Genomic DNA, 17,679 nt, shown 5'->3' with positions numbered 1-17,679 from the left:
CAGCGCACTGAAAGGAAAAGAAAAAGAAAACGAACCAAAAAAAAAAAAAAAAGAGCCAAGTAAAATTACGACAAGGCAAAGAGCCAGAGCAGTGGGCTGTGGGAATGGGGGGAATGGTGAGTGGGGAATGGTGAGTGGGGGTTGGGGGATGAGGCATGGCGATGGGGCATGGGGATGGGGCAGAAGGTTGATGGTGGCTGGTGGCTGGGCTGGTTGGTCGGTCGGGCACGGCAACGACGCTGAAAGAAAACAAGAAACTCCAGCAGCAGCAGCAGCGACCCAAGGGAGCGGGGGGGGCAGGGGGCAGGAGGTTGGCTGAATGGGAAGGCAGCCACACACAAAGTGCCGGTGTGTGCGTGTGTATCTGTGTGCGGTGGGGCGAAGGTGAAGCATGCGATGGCGTTGGTTGGCCTGGCTCGGTTCGGTTTGGTTTGGCTTGGCTCGGATGGCTTGACTTGGCTTGGCTGGCCTGGCTCCGTACCACAGGCAAGACGGCGACGCTGATGGAAAATAAGAAGAAAAAAACACACAGATATATATATATATATACGTATATAAATATATATAACCAGCAAATGAACGAACCAACGAACCAGCGGCAGTCCCAACAATAATGCTGAATAAAAGCGGCAGCAACAACAACGAGGACGTCGCTGGCGATTGCGACTCTTGCAACTGCAACCAGTGGCAGCGGCAACATCAGCAGGCACTGGGCACCAAGCACCAGGCACCAGACCTGGCCAAGAACAAGCATTTTATTTGGGCCCCGAAACGGGGATGCTCTTGCCGATCGATCGATGAGGAATCGCATAAAGAAATACATATATATTAGTGAGTTAAACAAAAACTAAAGGATTTATAAAACTATACTTAAGAGGGTAGAAAATAAACATTAATGCTACTAATCCACACTACTTCCAAAATAAGCCATGTAGGAAAATAATAAAAGATTCATTTATTTGGAAAAAAAATAAAAAAAATGAAAGGCTGACTTCGATTAAAATTTAAGTCTTACAAAAAAAAAAAAGAAAAAAAAGTGAACTAATTTTTCATACCATCAATATGGGAATATAACATAAATATATTATGAAAGAAGATAATTAATGTTACTTATTAGACACAAATTTCATTTGATTTGTATTTTAAAAACAATAAAATGAAGATACAGGATAGTTCCAAATAAAAGTTGCTTCAAGACATATGGATTGTTATGAACTCATAAGAAAAACCCCCAAAATTTAAGCTTTAAAGGTACTTGTCCCTGCCTATATAGGGAATTACGAATACCCACCGAGTCCCTAGGGTATTCAGAAGGAAAGAACAGAACATCGCCAGTGTCAGAGTCGGAGTCGGAGTCGGAGTAGTCATCGGCAAAGTCGGAGTTGGAGTCGGAGTCGGGCTCGCGTCAGAACCGTCGTCATCGCCGCACCGACTGCTCCGAGGTCTCAGTACACACAGAGACCGGACCGAGAACCCAGAGTTACCAGCAACCGGCGATGAACAACGACAAGCTGCCGAGCGACCAGCCCGACCCAACATTAAAGTTAAAGTAAAGTTGGAATTTGTGCCTCAACCAGCGCTCTGTCCCCCCCGCAAATCTCCCCCTCCCTATGGCACTCCCTACCTTCCGACCTTCCTTCCCCCATGCCGCCTTTTGTAATCAGAATAAACGAAAATTCGCTTAAGCCGAGCACAGTGGAGCAATCTATTTCGGGGATTTTTTATTTAAATATTTAGAAGGGTTCCTTATCTTTTGGGTTACTATACAGATTTGTTGATTTTCTGTGCGTTTTAAAATATAAAGAGTTTGCCAATCAAAAAAAGTAATACTATGCTTAAATTGGATATTTCCCTGTTGATTATTGCTTTATTTATTTCTTGTTTTCTGTGTGCTCTTTATGAAAAGTAGTTTATTATTTAACTTTAAATTCAACTTTAACCGATGTCAGTTTTCAGTCAGATTAAATTTAACTTTTATAACGGGAACTAAAAAAAAATTTCAATAATTAAAATATTTTTAAACTTTTTAGATGTGGAAATAAAAGGTAATATATTATCTTAACCAATCTTGGCATAACCTTTTGTTAGGCAAAAACCCAAAATAGAAACTCATAGCTGGGTTTTGCTGACCGCATCTTAGCCTCAATTTGGTGGCATTCTTGGACCGACAACCGCATCGTCCCACTGTCGCCTCTTTTGGAGGAAGGATTTGGGGCATGGAGTGGGACTGGGCTGGTGCTGAGGGCAGAGGCAAAACGCAAATGTCAAGACAAACGAACGAATGAACGAAAGAGCGAACGCAACGGAACGAGCCAAACGAAACGAACCGGGCCGAAATGAAACGCCAAGGAGTGGGCGGTGGGCGACCCAAAGTGCTGAGAGGTTCAGCTGGGCTGGGGGGAGGGGTTCTGGTGGGGCAGATAGGGCAGGCGGAGCGGTGCCGGGCAGCAGTCGAGTGTGCGGAGACCTAAAATATTCCCCCCACACCTGCTCCGTCCTTCAGTTGCCACCATTCATTCTGCTGCGATAAAGGAAATACCACACCACTGTGACAACACATTTGCCGCTGCAGTGGAACCAAGCCACCCCAACCCCCCTATCGCCCATCCCCCAAACACCTCTTTTCCCAAGATCGAAGCCGCTGTCTCCACTTCTTCTCCTAAGGCCGAGAGCTATGAGTCCACAAAAGCAGGAAAATCACAAAACAATAATAGAAACAACAATAAAGCACCTTATTATCAGCGATCGAAGTTTTTAATACCCTTGATGTAAATTTAAATCAAAATAACTGGGATATCTTAAAAGAAATCCCTCAAGCTTTGTCTAAAAATATTTTTTATTACCTCCTCCAGGGATTTTAAGTTTCTGAATTTAAAGATATTTTATTTTTATTTTAATCAAAAAATATTTTATACTTTTATTTGAATCAAAATCAAGATTTTTTTGGTGGGTTTTTAAATATAGTTAAACTTATTTTTAAATTTTTTTGACAAGGTTTTTAATAAAACTGAAACATAAAAACATAGCTCTGAGGTACAGCAGTTCTTACTCATACCTTTCTGAAGCTGTATCTTGACCATTTTTATTAACTTGGTTTAATACTTCAAGTATTCGACTCAGGCTTAAACCCAATAACTGTTTCTAAACCAAAAAATTATTCATATGATGCATTTTTAATTATTACTTCACTAATAAAGTCCCATGGATTTCTCTTAAAGACCAACTAAAAATTATCCAAGAAATGATTAAGTAACTTCAGAATATTGAAAATCATATGTTTAGAATTATTTAAAATAACATAAAATGAGATTTAAATATATCTACACTTTTTTTTATAAACTACTAGATTGGTTTTTAAACACCCCAATTGAGTTATTTTTATTTTAACAAGAAAGCTAATTGGTCGGAGCCGAAGTTGAAAACCCTTGGAATATTCTGCAAATTATATTCTCAAAAACATTCATAAGCATTCTTAATACCAAAAAATCCCAACTTCCTAACTTTAAAAACACCAAAGTTATGGCATTTCCAATCGTTCAGTTATATGGCAGCTATATGAATATAGTCGGCCGATCCTTGCAATTCGATATGTCCGACTGATTACAAAAATAAAACCCCTAGAAACAACTTCCAACTTAACAGACAACTATTATGGGAAATTCCGATCAAGCAGTTATATGGCAGCTTTAAAACTGAGGGACTAGTTTGCGTAGAAACGGACGGACGTCTGACAGATTGGACAAACAGACGGACCCATAGAAAACCAACTTCCTAACTTTACAAAACCAAAGTTATGGCACTTCCGATCCATGAGTTATATGGCTGCTATCAAGATATAGTAGATCCTTTAAATAGGGTACGTCGAAATGTCTGGCCAAATTCAAAACCGCGTTGCAAAAACTTCCTAACTTGACTGAAAATTATAGCATATCCCATCAATGCAAGGGTATATATAAGATGTATTCGGGCTTCTTATTGGGATCAAGATGGTACGTCAGCTTGATGTGTACTAATATCAGTCAAACTCATATTTAATTATTTTTGACAATGGTTTTGTTAATAAAAACTGAAACATAAAAACATAGCTCTGAGGTACAGTAATTCTTACTCATACCTTTCTGAAGCTGTATCTTGACCATTTTTATTAACTTGGTTGATTAATACTTAAACCCATTCGAAAGTCCCAACTTACTAACCCAACAAACTGTAGAGTTCTGGACTTTCCGAAAAAAAACAGCTTAATATGGCAGTATTAGATAAAATCGGCATTTCTTCACTTATTTTACTTCGTGCTAATAAAGTATAATGTGTGCAAAGTTTCTCTTCGATAGCTTACCAACTAAAAGACTAGTTCCAACAAATGATTAGGTAATTTCAGAGAATTGAAAATTTTATGTTTAGAATTATATAAATTACATAAAATGAAATTTAAATATATCTATACTTTTTTTATAAACTACTAGCTTGGTCTTTAAAGACCCCAATTGAGTTATTTTTATTAAAGAAAAAGGAATTATGTTTGCCTGAAAAAAGGTAGGAGTTTATTTCAGTGTAGAGCTCTGTTAGTGCTGCTTCGTTCCCATTTAGAGTGCGACTTCAGACTCTGTTTCTGCTTCTTCTGCTGCTTAACACTCAAACCGAGCTTCAGCTTCAGATTCAAACTTCAGACTCCGGCTGGCTGAGCCCGACTCCGGTTCTGGTTCTTAGCCAGTCAGCCAGTTAGCCAGCCAGCCAGCACATGGCCAACAACGACGATGACGACCACTTGCCATTTGCGCAACGCCACCGAAATAACCAAACCGGCGGCGGCAATAACAACAAACTCAACTCACTCGCACACACAACTTGAACCATCGATCCGCTGTGGCGTACAGAAATAGTAGCGCACTCCGTCTTTGCGGATATTTAAGTGGGTGGATTTGGGCAGAGAGTTATGTGGGCGGAATGGAATGGGAAGATAGAGAGTGCTCTCTATCGATTGCTCCAAATTTAAGATGGGTTAATTAAAAATGAAAGGGATAATATAGTAGTATAGGATCTAGAGGGCACTAGAAATACTTTCTGTCCTTGACTGGGCCGTATTTGACAAGGATTTAAGGCATGATCAAGAAATTGTAGAATAATGCAATGAAATATTTCACATAATAAGATGATCCTATATAATTAATTTTACTCATTGAAGCAATAGGATAAGCAAATGTAGAAAACCCACAAGTTATTTAATTTTAACCAATTAACTTTAATATTTTTGTTGTATAGAAACTAAGGCTTGTCTTCCTTCTTCTTAAGAAACAAATAATGATAGTGATTTCTATTTGAACAACATAATTATTCATATTCATTGATTTGAACATTTGATCATTGTTTTTGATGGCATACTTTTGGTTTGCTATCCCAAACTGGAAAATAAATCAATGCAATAATCGATTACTTTTGATTGTTTGATTTTATTTGATTGCAACTGTGTACACCAATCGATTACTAAATCGATAAATCATTGGAGTACTACCATGAATTACAGTTAAAGTATGAGTGTGAGCGTTGTGTGTTTGGGAGTGTGTGCCCCACTTAGGTTCGCTTCAATGGGGCCTAGCCCCTTCGACTGCCTGATGTTGTTGTTTTTTGTTAATGTTGAACCAATGCCAAGTCAACTGCGTGTAGTACTGCCATGAGATATTTTTTTGGGACGTTCCCAGAGTTCAGGCTCGGTTTGGTTTGGTTTGGTTCGTCACCCGGCAAACAAACAACGCAGCGCGAAAAAATTCAATTTTTTTGTCCATTTTTTTCCATCCGAAAGAGAAACAACCGATAAAAACCTGAAAGTGTTGGCGATGCGTCATGCGATTCGAAGTGATGCGATGCGATGCGATGCGATGCCCTCTTCCCAGCGGCAAAGGCGAACTTGAGCCGATGGCTCAATCAAGGCTGCGCAGTGTGCGATCCTTGGGGAGCGTTTTTGCGCCGCCTCCACTGCTGCTGCTTTAGTCCGTCGAAATCATCCAGCAGGGACCGAACTTTGAGCAGGATTTCTAGCCGTTGGCGCACACAGATATGCCCCCTAACGAATCTCGGGCCAAGCCACCCATTTTCATCCCATCAACCACTGCCACCAGCCACACCCACACCCACTCGCCTCATTCATTTAGTTTTCGTACAGCCAAAGCAACAATAGTTCCTTGGGTTTGGGGCAAACGTGGCAGCAGTCCTTGCTGTTAGGTAGATTGCGCCCTCCTCTCCTCCCCGCCACCCCGCCGCTCACCAGAATGCATAAAAAGCAAGGGAAGATTTTAGAGGGTGACCCCTTCGAATAAAGATTCTTTAAAAATTTACCCAAAAACTTGAGTCACAATTTAAATGGCAGAGCTGGATAAATCTATCATAATTTTAATGCTTTTTTAAAGGTTGTTCAGTGGGGAATTATATGGAGTAGTTAATAGAATAAATAATGCGTGACAATAACATATTTGTAATTGCATTAGCGTATTTAAAATGAAACATTTTGAACTCTTACAAAAATCTTAATCAAATAAGATTTTTTACTAAACTTAAAATAAAATGCATAGAAAATCACTGAACATTTTTTTTTCATTATAAGACAATAACAATAATAAGTTAAACTGTTTAATTATACGTATAATTTTAAGTCTTTCGGCAAAATAAACACCCTGTTTAGCGGCACACATTTCAGGCCCGGTTCGGCTGTCAGTCGGTCGCTCACTTTGCTATTCAACGGCCCAGGGCAGGGGCGGGTGAATGGGGAAAGGGAGGAGGGGAGGAGAGGAGGAAGGGCGGTAGCAAGGCGCACGGCTGAGGGTGAATGCCAGTCGCTTGTCCTCCCCCAGTCAGCCTCCCCGGCCTTCCCTCCTTGTCGTTTGTTTGTCACAATAGGGCAAAAGTTTCACTGTAACCGTTATGCGACCCACAGACACCACCGCCGCACCATCAGTACGCCCGCTCGACCGCCTGCCCGCCCTCCTCCCTGCCTCCCCGCGCTGGTGGAGAGCCAGAGCCAGAGCCCAAATGTCTGACAGGCAAAAGCAACGCAACGCAACGCCATCTGCCACCCACCACCCACTGCCGCCCATGCCAGCCCATCCACCCACCACAGCCATCACCACGGCCACCCAATCAAGCCGACTACCCAACCACCCACCATGCCAGGCGGTCGCACCACCACCCACCCATGGGCTACACTGTCGGCATAACGAACACCAACACAGAATGGGAAGAGGAAACAGGGCATAGCCGAAAAGGATTATGCCCTCGGTGCTATATTTACGTTTAAAGACTACTTTAAAAAGATCTTCAATTTTAGTGCAAAATATAAATTAAGTTGTGATTTTGAATATATTGAAAGACATGTGTCAAATCGGTAGAATTTTAAACTTTTGAACTATGCACTAAAAATAGCTTATTCAAATATATTTTAACAAATTATTTATTATATATCTTTGCCTTACAATATATTTCTATAATACATATTATTCATCAACAGGTGTAGATAATATAAAAGCTTGGGATCTAGGATGCTTGTTTGAGCGAAAATCATCAGATCAGGCGAGAATTCAGGGGTTGAAACTTTTAAAAGTTTTCTTACAAAAGTTTTATTCGAGTTCCAACTCTACACCCCCCGAATAGTTGATAACGAAATAGATATCAAAAGGATCTTTATATCAAATCTAAATGCAAACGATTCCTGAATTGATTACGCTGCAATATTTATAGTTGAACTTCAGTTTGTGGAACTCAACTAAATCAATGCCAGATCGTCTAGAACCTCTTTACCGATTTCATGGTTATAGGGTAAATGAAACTTGCTCTGAAATACGATGGGCTAAACATATACACACTCATGTTCGCATACATACCCGGTAAGCGTACACACATACACACACAGCAACATACAGCGACAAAGCATTAAGCTTTCATGTGAGTGTGTTTGTATTCGTGGGTGTAACTGTGTGTGTACGAAACTTTTATTGTCAGCACAAACAGACACAAACATACACACACATACACATACACAGAGAGCCCTGCTTGAGCGAAGGATAAAATGCTGCAAATTCACGGCAACAACAAGGAGAGCAGCAGCAGCAGTCTGAACGTGGCCCACGGTACGTATACGTATCCATCAGATAGAAAAGGCATCGAGCAGCCGCATGCTGAAATAATGAAGCAGCAAGGACTCGACTCGACTCAGCACAAGGCAAGGCAATGCAAGGATGGCAGGCAGGCGAAGGCTAGCAAGGATGCGAGGATACAAGGATAGCAAGGCAGTGGAAGACTTGGCCAGAATGAAAACGAAAATGGAAAATGTGTACGGGTCTGTGTCGGTGTCTGTCTCACAGTTGCCTCCTGTGTTTGTATGTGTGGCTCTGTGAAAGGACGACAAGGATATTGCGCACGAGGACAGGATGGCTGCCTGACTGCCTTGTCTTGCCGTTCTTTGCCTTTCCTTGCCTTTCCTTGCCTTTCCTTGCCTTGCCTCGCCTTGGTGTTGATGATGATTACAGAGATGCGCAGAGATAGAAGCGAGCTGAACTGAAGCTGAATCTGAAGCTGGGACTCTGAGGCTGAGACTACACTAAGGAAAACACGGCAAATACCATTCTCTCTAAATTGTTCAAACATATCATATTAATTTTTTTTGACCGAGTTCTAGTTCTCATCAACATTTAAAAAAAGCTTAATAAAAAAAAAGTATAAATAAAATGCATATTAATTTTCAAATTAAGTTCCATTCAATTTAATGTAACAGAAATAACCAACTTTAATTTATTTATATTGCTATGCTATTCACTATTTTCAGACTTAAAGATGAAGGTTTTTTATAGCTAACCTATAATGATAACAGATCAGAGAGATATTTCATAACCAATATAGATTTAGGTGACTCAAGGGAATACGTGATACAAGCGCCAGAAAGTAGGCAATGCTTTTTTAAAATGGATGTCGATCATTGGAAATTTGATCATTTTGATTTTGTTACTATTAGAAACTATATTATAATGAAGATTGACTAATTAACTTTGGATTAACACTAGTATTTTTCTTGGTGCAGACCGAAAACCAGCAGGAACAGAGCTACGTCCTTTGCTCCGTTCGTTTCATTTCGAAGCGAATTTCTTGTTGTTGCTGTGCAAAAGTCTAACACGCCAAGAATCCAAATTGTTCTTGTTGTTGCCGTTGATGTTGTCGTAATGCTTCTCTATTCCCGCCCCTTACCGCCCGCCCGCCAATGTCCTGCCCTCCTTGTTTTTATACAAACAGCAGCAGAGGAGGAGCAAGAAGAAGTGGAAGCCCAGTGGCCTGGGTGAGCGGTGGAGGGAATTGATGTTAGGTTGAGCTGGGATGGGGCCAAGGAAAGGACTTGGGGCTGGAGGACTCTTGCTGGTAGCAACACACAGAGCCCGAAAATATATTCCACTAGAATTGTTTATTAAATTTTTGGCATTTAAGCTGGAGCTGTTGCTGGAATTGGGGAAAACCAAAGCTCCGTGCAGAGCAAAACACAAGAACGGAATCAAATTGCAATCTAGCAGAATGGAAGAGCATTATATTTTTAATGAGGGGGCAGGATAATAGTGATCTTGAAAAGCGTTCAGGATACTTTTTTTGCAATGGATGAAATGTAAAAAGGATTTAAGTTGACCAGTGTTTATATTATTTAAATAGTAACTTAATATTATTTGTATTTAAGAAAGTTATAAAAAAAAAGTTAATTGAAGTTTAAAAGTTAAATGACACGTTGACATTTTTGGCATATAATATTTATAAAATTAAAAAGCATCAACTACTAAAGTTCAACAACTTAGCTTGAAATTGAGTCTTTAATTTATTTTTTGTATTCTCTTTGATCTTAATTTTTTGCGTTACTTTACTTGCGCCTTTGAGTACAACAATAGACAGGATTACACATTTTATATTACCAACAGCTGTGCCGCAGATCGGGATAAGAGACGATAAGTATCATAGCAGACCCTGCTGACAAGCATTTTTAGAAACAACCCCTTGTCATGTGATGATTGTTTTATGACATTGCGATGATTTTAAAAACTTGAGACTTTGATTTAGTCAAAAAAAGGAGGGAAATATTAAACAATTAATACCACATATAATACTTGTTACTTAAAAAAAGGTTAATAGGTAAGTGTTTTTTAGTAGTATGATTTCATTATTTGCATATTTATCTGTCGCTTATTCATTTCGAATCTTTTAAATTAGCGATGTATATCTATGAGTATATATTTTGGCAAACACCACAATATATGCATTATGAACGTGTGTTGCTGTATCCCACCCACCCCTTGTCCCGAATAACAATATTTATTGCCGAATTGCAGCGGGTAAACATTCGGTAACATGACCCACTAATTGGTTTGTGCAGAAAGCGACGAAATGACTTGACCTGGTAAAAGTTTTCGGGGTTCGCAGCAGCAGCAGGTGAGATGTGATGACACCTCGAAGGCAATGATGGCTTTCGCACCGCCCCTTGCCGCAGTTACCGCCCACCGCCCACCTGACACCGCCCGCTGTGCGAAAGGTCAGCCAAGGCAACCGCAGGTTTCGGTGCAATTTGGCCGAGAACCAGCCGTGTCCTGCTGCTATTTCTGCTCCTTGTTGGCGGCTGTCTGTGGCGCCGTGCGTGTATGCATGTGACCCAAATACATACTAACAAACAACACACACATGGACAAGCACACCAGCACCAGCACCAGCGCACAATGCACTACAACCACTTTTGCCAAAATTAAAACCCCAATTTAGAGATATCGAGAAAAACTACCAATCGTTTTGATCCTAGGCAACATATATTTAAAAAAAGGATAACAAATAATCAAGCCCATAATCGATTTAGTCAACTTGTTATTTTCAAGATAATCGAATAATTTTTTTATTATTATATACTTATAATTATATTTATATTATATTTTTTATATTTTTATATCTGCTTCGAATAAATTCAAAACAAACAAAATTTTCGTTCCACAAAGGTTCAATGTAAATGCACAAAATCGGATTAAAATAATTTTATTAATAAGTAAAAATGGACCGCTATTAAACATCATGCTCTCGGTTCAGTTCAATATTTTATGAATATCAAAAGGATTCTAATATTCAACGCAACTACTTTAAGGTTCAAAACTGAGGTTATGTCTTAAAATTAAAATTTCGTAAAAAGTCAATAAGTGGCGATTCTAACCATATACATTTTAAAAAAATTTAATACTCACAAATCTCAATAGGTTCAAAGTACTCCCACTCACTTTCTCTATTTAAAAATTAGTTTCTATTTAAAAAACGCGTTTAGGCAACCACTTATCACTTAAGTTCAAAGACACACGATAGATTTCAACCGTTTAAACACATAAACACTAAGTACACACCACCATTCATCGAATTCATATCACAAAAATTTTTGGAACGCTTATAAACTGCTTTTTAAACACTAAAAATCAATTTAAAAGTCAATTTCAAAACACGTGCCATCTAAACATCTGATTTAACAGCTGTTATCTTAACAAAGCGCACCTATCGGAATTCCGATACGTAACATTGCAGATTGGTCTTCTGTTAATATATCCTAAAACAACTTTTTGGTTTTGACGACTTCAAAATGGGTTTGGCCAACGAATGTGGTCGTTGGCCCCATAGTGCAATGGCTGTTCATTCATATAAGCCAAACACTTGGCCTGCCACATGTCAAAGTGCGTCGAGGAGTTATGCAAATGCATGAAGTGTAGGCGCCGCCGCCACCCACGGAGTTCGTGTTGGTTTCCCCCGTAGGCCCCCGTTGCAGCTGCCCCTTTGCCCCCCTCATCACTTTCACATCCCCTCCCTCCCCGGTTGGGCCCATGTCGGTCTGAGTCTGGGAAACCGCAGCAGCGCAGCAGAGGACAACAATGCCAAGCGAGACTGCAGACGGTGACGACTCCTTGCGGCGCTTAATCAGCGGGGGCTTGGAGAAGTCCTACCACCTACATATCTTCCCTGTAGACTGAAAAAAATGGTTTAAAGTGCATTTAGTTATTCCAAAAAAAATGATCTTTAAGGCAAGACTTTGATAAATACAAGCATTGCAAGTGATAGTTCTAAAAAAATATGAATTAGACTAGTGTTTCGAGTTTGTAATAGCTTAACTTAAACTCACTCTTAGATGTGTTCTATTTAAATATTAATTAAATATAAGCTTCTTTAACAAACCCTTTAGAATTATGTCCCTTGGCTTAAAATAAAAAATGTTAAGTGTGGATTCTAGTTGCTAAGTTTAGATGACTTACTTACATTATTAGCAATCCTCAAATCTAATGTTTTTTTCCCAAAACAGCAGCAAAATCAAGCTGCCTACGGTCCAATATATTCATTTCAAATTTAATTATAATCCAAATGATTTAGCTGCTTGAAATGTACTATTCAAATGTTAAGTGATAAACAAATTTTTGATTTGGAAATTCAATATCTACTTTGTTGCAGTGTTTGTTTGGCTAATAAATTGTTCCAAAAGTGCCAAATATTTAACAAGCATTGAGTAAGGTTAATGGTGGTAAGTGGTAGGTTTAAATAAGTTAAAATTGTTAGATCAAATTTGAATTCTAAATTGGCATTAACATTTTAAAGTCTAGAATTTGATGCTTTCGCCAGTGATTTTTCCCTTTGTGTAAGTTCCCGCTCCTTTTTCAAGCGAAAGTTTCTTTTGCCATTGCTTCTTGGCAGGCAGCAATTTTGGTTTTTATTATTTTTTTGCGCCGCCGTGAAAAGTGAAAAACTTTAGCCAACCCCTTTAAACGTCGCTGCTGACGGCGGCAGAGACTGCGGCAGCGCAACGGCAGAGACGTCGACGTTGCCGTCAGCATCGAAGGCAGAGCGTATTTTCAATTTATGGTTTTGTATGCAGACTCAGACTCCGGAAAGTCCCCGCACACACACCCATTCATATGTGCATGTGTGGCAATGCACCCAAAAAAAGGGGGTGGTGAGGAGTTGAGGGGGCGGTTTGTTGGGGGACAGAGGTAGGGGGATGGTGGATGCGTCGTCTGCCGCAGATTCTCATGCTGTTGTTGCCACTCGGTGCGTTTGCTTTTAATACATTTTTCCAGCTGTTTGGCGCTTCTAAACTAAAGCTTCTATGTCTGGTTCTGCCTTTTCGAGAGGCGGTGGATGGCTAAGGGGGGGAGGTGGCCAAAAGGGGGTGGCAAAGGGGCTCGGCACTCGCATGTGAATTATGACAGACTTTTGTTGTCGCTGCAGACGCTTAAAGCCCAACGCCAACACCAACGCCGACCGCGACGCCAGCTGCTCTGCCTCGGTCGACGTCGACGACGGCGTTTGTTTTGCATTTTTCATGCTCGAAAGCAGCAGACAAGCGGCGACCTTGAACAATTTACTGCCCCCTCCCATCCCCGCCCCACGACTCGCTGTTGTTGCTCCTCTGGCTGCTTTTTATTTATTTATTTATGGGTGTTGCTGCTGCTGCCGCTTTGTAATGTATGCAAGCAGCATGAGAATAAAAAGTTACTAAAGGGGCAAGAGGCAAGGGGCACGGGGCACGAGACAGGCGGAACCATCGGCGAACCTGTCACTCAAAAGCCATCAACATCAAACCACCGAAAAGCATTCAACAACATAGCGCCACAGCCATCCATCCGTCTATCATTAGTCAATGTTGCTGTTGTGCTTTTAATGTTGTTGCTGTAGTTGCTGTTGTTGCTCCCGACTTTGCTGCTGCTACGTCATCAGCGAAAGTGTTACGTTCAATGCTCTTTCGGCCACTTTGACTTTGGCGCTTTCCCAAAACGACAGCGCAAAAAATGTATATCGAGACCCCCGAGTAACAAGTGGTTCTCCCTCTCACCTTTATGGCCAGAACTGAAATCAGGTTTGCCTTAGTTTCTGCGGCTAAGCAGCCACAACAAGAGCGGCGTTAAGTGGAGTTCACCACTTTGGCGGTATTCGTAATTAGCCGTGAACATCGGCTCCATGAATGCGGGAAGTCCATGAATGAATGTAGATTGATGGAGAACATTATGATTTTATGGCAATAGCGGAGGATGTGAAGGGAATTCATTGAAAACAACAAAAATTAGGTCTTCGTTGCTATTAAACTAGAACGAAAGACTAGCGGATTTTAATAAAATGAATTATAAACTCTTTAATAACAATTGTTGTCCAAATAAATTGTAGTTCAGGATGGGTTAACAATTTATCTCTTAGAATAGAACATTTGACTTACTTTAAATTATATGTTTTTACATTAAAAGAAGGCAGTTAAATTCTTACATTCCAAATGCCGTCTGTTTTTTGTCAGTTTTAATTTAAATTTAAAATGCGACATGAAGTAGGATAAACAAATTCACAAGTTCTTAAATTTCAAAACAGTTAGTCAAGCAAGTAATTAACTTAGGTGATGTTGATCAGAGCAACAAAATGAGTTCAGCATGAATTCTAGCTAAGATATTGAGTGCCAAATATAATAGTTTCGTTCAACCGGTACCCGAAAGCCAAATTTAAGCCGCAACAAAGCCTTTGCCACTGGTCAAATTTAAACTCGAATTCCTTCCGAGCCGTCTTATTTCTCTATTGTTCCAAAAAGCAGGAAAAACACAGGGCAAGCGTTGCCATGGCAAACTCCACTCGGGTTTGATCCCAACTCAATTCTTGGGCCAAATCGAGAGACGAAAGCCAAGAGCCTGCCGCAAACTTAATGTCCGAGTTCCCCTATGCAGCGGTCAGTATTTCATATGCACGTGGCCATGTTCTTGTTTATGAGAATCCGTATCTATGTACTGGTGTCCGTATCTGTATCTGTGTATTTGCATTTGTGTCTGCCCCGCACACACACACACACACCCCATATACACAGGAGACTACAGTACGTATACGTAACATGCAACTATTAAGTCCCCATGCCCATTGAAAGCGAGCCATGCCGAAACTGTTCATCCTCATGGTCATCATCGTCCTGCGAACTCGCAGCCTGTCCCCTCCGGTTCAAACTGAGTCCGAATCCTGGACCATTGGTGACCGTTGGCAAAAATCATCATGGTTGTTGTCATTGTACCAACCATTGCATCCCCACAGTGCATTCTATTTAGTTTGGGGCCCGAGTTCAGCGCACAGACTTCCCCACTCAGAGCCCATGCAGCTGCCCTGGCAATCAGTGAACTGCTGCCCAAAGCTCTTACTATTACTATGCGACTATGCGTCTATATCTCCAGCTCCACCTCCAGTTCCGATTCTCCACCAAACAGTGTGCAGCACTCGTTCCTGGCTGCTTCTCCGCTGGCCAACTTCTCCTCTATCCAAGGGGCCGGGCTTTGTTGCATGGTTGCTTCATTGTTGTCGCCATGGCAATAGATGAATACACTGAGCGAAGGCACTTTCTCTTAGTAAGAGCTGTTATTAAGCTTGTGTTAGCAAAATTCAATGCACTAGAAAGATATTAAACTAGACTACTTTAACTGCTGTTCAATGCCAGTTTACTTTTGCATTATTGGTTCGCCATTGGAAATATTAAAAAAGAGTCGGAAATTGTTGCATATCCTCGAAATTATACTATTATTTTTCAGTTCTCAAATTATAATCCTTTCAAAAACCACTCTTTAACACATACTTTTTTAAACAAAAAAGAAGGTGAGTGTTACTGAGAAAAACAAGCAATATTTTTTATACCGAATGAAAGAGATCTTTATATTTCAACCATTAAAACAGTAACTTAAGAAGGCCTGATTATTATTGTTGTCAATCATGAGTTACATGTGAGTACATTCTAACAAGATAGTTCCTCCGTGTGTACAAGGAATCTCTACAGAACAAGCTCCATTCAAAAATTAAATCTTTTAAAGTTTATGAGCTATTTGCTTACATAATGAACATGGCAACCCTGGCTAAGACCCGCTGTGAATCAATATAAAGAAGTATGGATGGGTTCCAACTACAATCGGTTTTTATGAGGGGGAAGATAGCTAGAACATTTCCTTTGGCTTGATGACTAAGCACCCACTTTCAGAATGCGTAATGAACTCCGTTGAGAAGCGTGGCAACCCTGGCTAAGCTCTGCATAGAAGTTCGCGAGACTAGAGAATACAGTTTCGTCATGAATTTATTTGCTTCCTGCCTGGAGGGGGAAATCCTTTTGTGCCTTTCCAACACTATGCACACTCCGGCACTATGAGTTACACTCTGTTTTTAGTCGCGTCCCTATTACGCCCCCCCCGGCCACACCCCTTCATCATTTCCCAGACCCAGCCCCCTTCGACTCGGCTTACTGACAGTTCAATTGTGGCGCCGTCGTAGTTGTCGGCATACACAATGCCACACAGAGGCAAACTAGACGAGCGAAATTTATGCGGCTCCAACTCAGCCCAAAAAGCAGCACACAGAGTCCAATCCAATCCAAGCCGTAGAACCAGCCAGAACCGGAGTCGAGTGAGAGAGCCAGGGCCAGAGCTAACAGCCATAGTCGAACCAAAATTTGGCCCATTCCCATTCCCATTCCCAGTCCAAAGTCTCCGTCCCATTTCGAATCCCACTCCCACTGTGCCCTAGCATCGTGTCACTGCTCATGGAGCGGCAACAGCAACCACCCAGCAAAAACAGCACCCAGTTCTTCATTCGCAGTACACCCCATTGCCATTTCGTTATTTGTACGGATCGTCGGCGTTGTCGAACCGTCGACTGTCGACTGTCGACCGACGAACCCGCCAACCCACCAACCCACCCACCAACCCACCCACTGACTCACTCACTAACCCACTCTACGACTCCCTCCACCCACTTTTGGGTGGGTTTTTGTGTGTGTGTGTGTGTTTGGCTGATGTCGTAGTCAGATAGATTAAATCGATGGAAATGTAGGACTGTATACACATACACAGGCACAAACAGCTATACACGTACAAGCGGAGATACAGATACACACAGAGGCAGTCATCTAACGAACGAAACGAATGTTCGTTGTTGTTGTTGCTGCGGCAAAATACAGCAAACGGCAACAGCAACAACAAGGGCAGGGAACGCATCACAGCAGCAGCAGCAACACCAGGGGCGCCCGTTTTAAAAGGGGATTTTAATCGGAAAATACCCTTTTTATTTAGCTTAGTAAAAGAGTGGACTATTTCCTTTTTACATAATTAAAAAATTTTTAAAGAAGGTTTTAATGGTAAGAAACTTGAAAACCATTGAAGTATGCAATAAAAAAAAAATAGTTTCGAAAATTAAGTTTTACAAAGAAATTACTTAATAAATATATTTGTGTTTGTCCAGAGAACTTGCTTATTGAAATATAAATATCAGCCTAGTTTTTAATAAATGTAATTAATATTTTACTTTTAATCTCATTTCTAACTGATTTAAGCTTTATAGAGGCTGCGCTAATATTAGATTATAAGTGCCCCTTTCCAGTGTCCATCTACACATCGATCCCTTTCAAATCCAACGCCCCTGGCTTACCGCATTTTCAGTTTTGTTTGCCTTCATATGCTTACTTATAGATGTGTGTATATATGCCCGGGGAATGTGTGTGTCTCTGTTCATATAGATGCATATGTATTTGAGTATATCATACATGTATATAAAAGCTAGCAAATGTATGTGTAAGCTGTGGCACATACAGTGAAAGCTCTCACTAATGCCCCAACGTTGCCGCTCAGGTGGAATCCTTTCCCAAGATCCCCCAATAAATTC

The sequence above is a fragment of the Drosophila rhopaloa genome, unplaced genomic scaffold (assembly GCF_018152115.1).
Source record: "Drosophila rhopaloa isolate 14029-0021.01 unplaced genomic scaffold, ASM1815211v1 contig_178, whole genome shotgun sequence".
Taxonomy (NCBI): domain Eukaryota; kingdom Metazoa; phylum Arthropoda; class Insecta; order Diptera; family Drosophilidae; genus Drosophila; species Drosophila rhopaloa.
The sequence above is the reverse complement of the archived record's forward strand: the minus strand, read 5'-3'. Positions refer to the sequence as shown.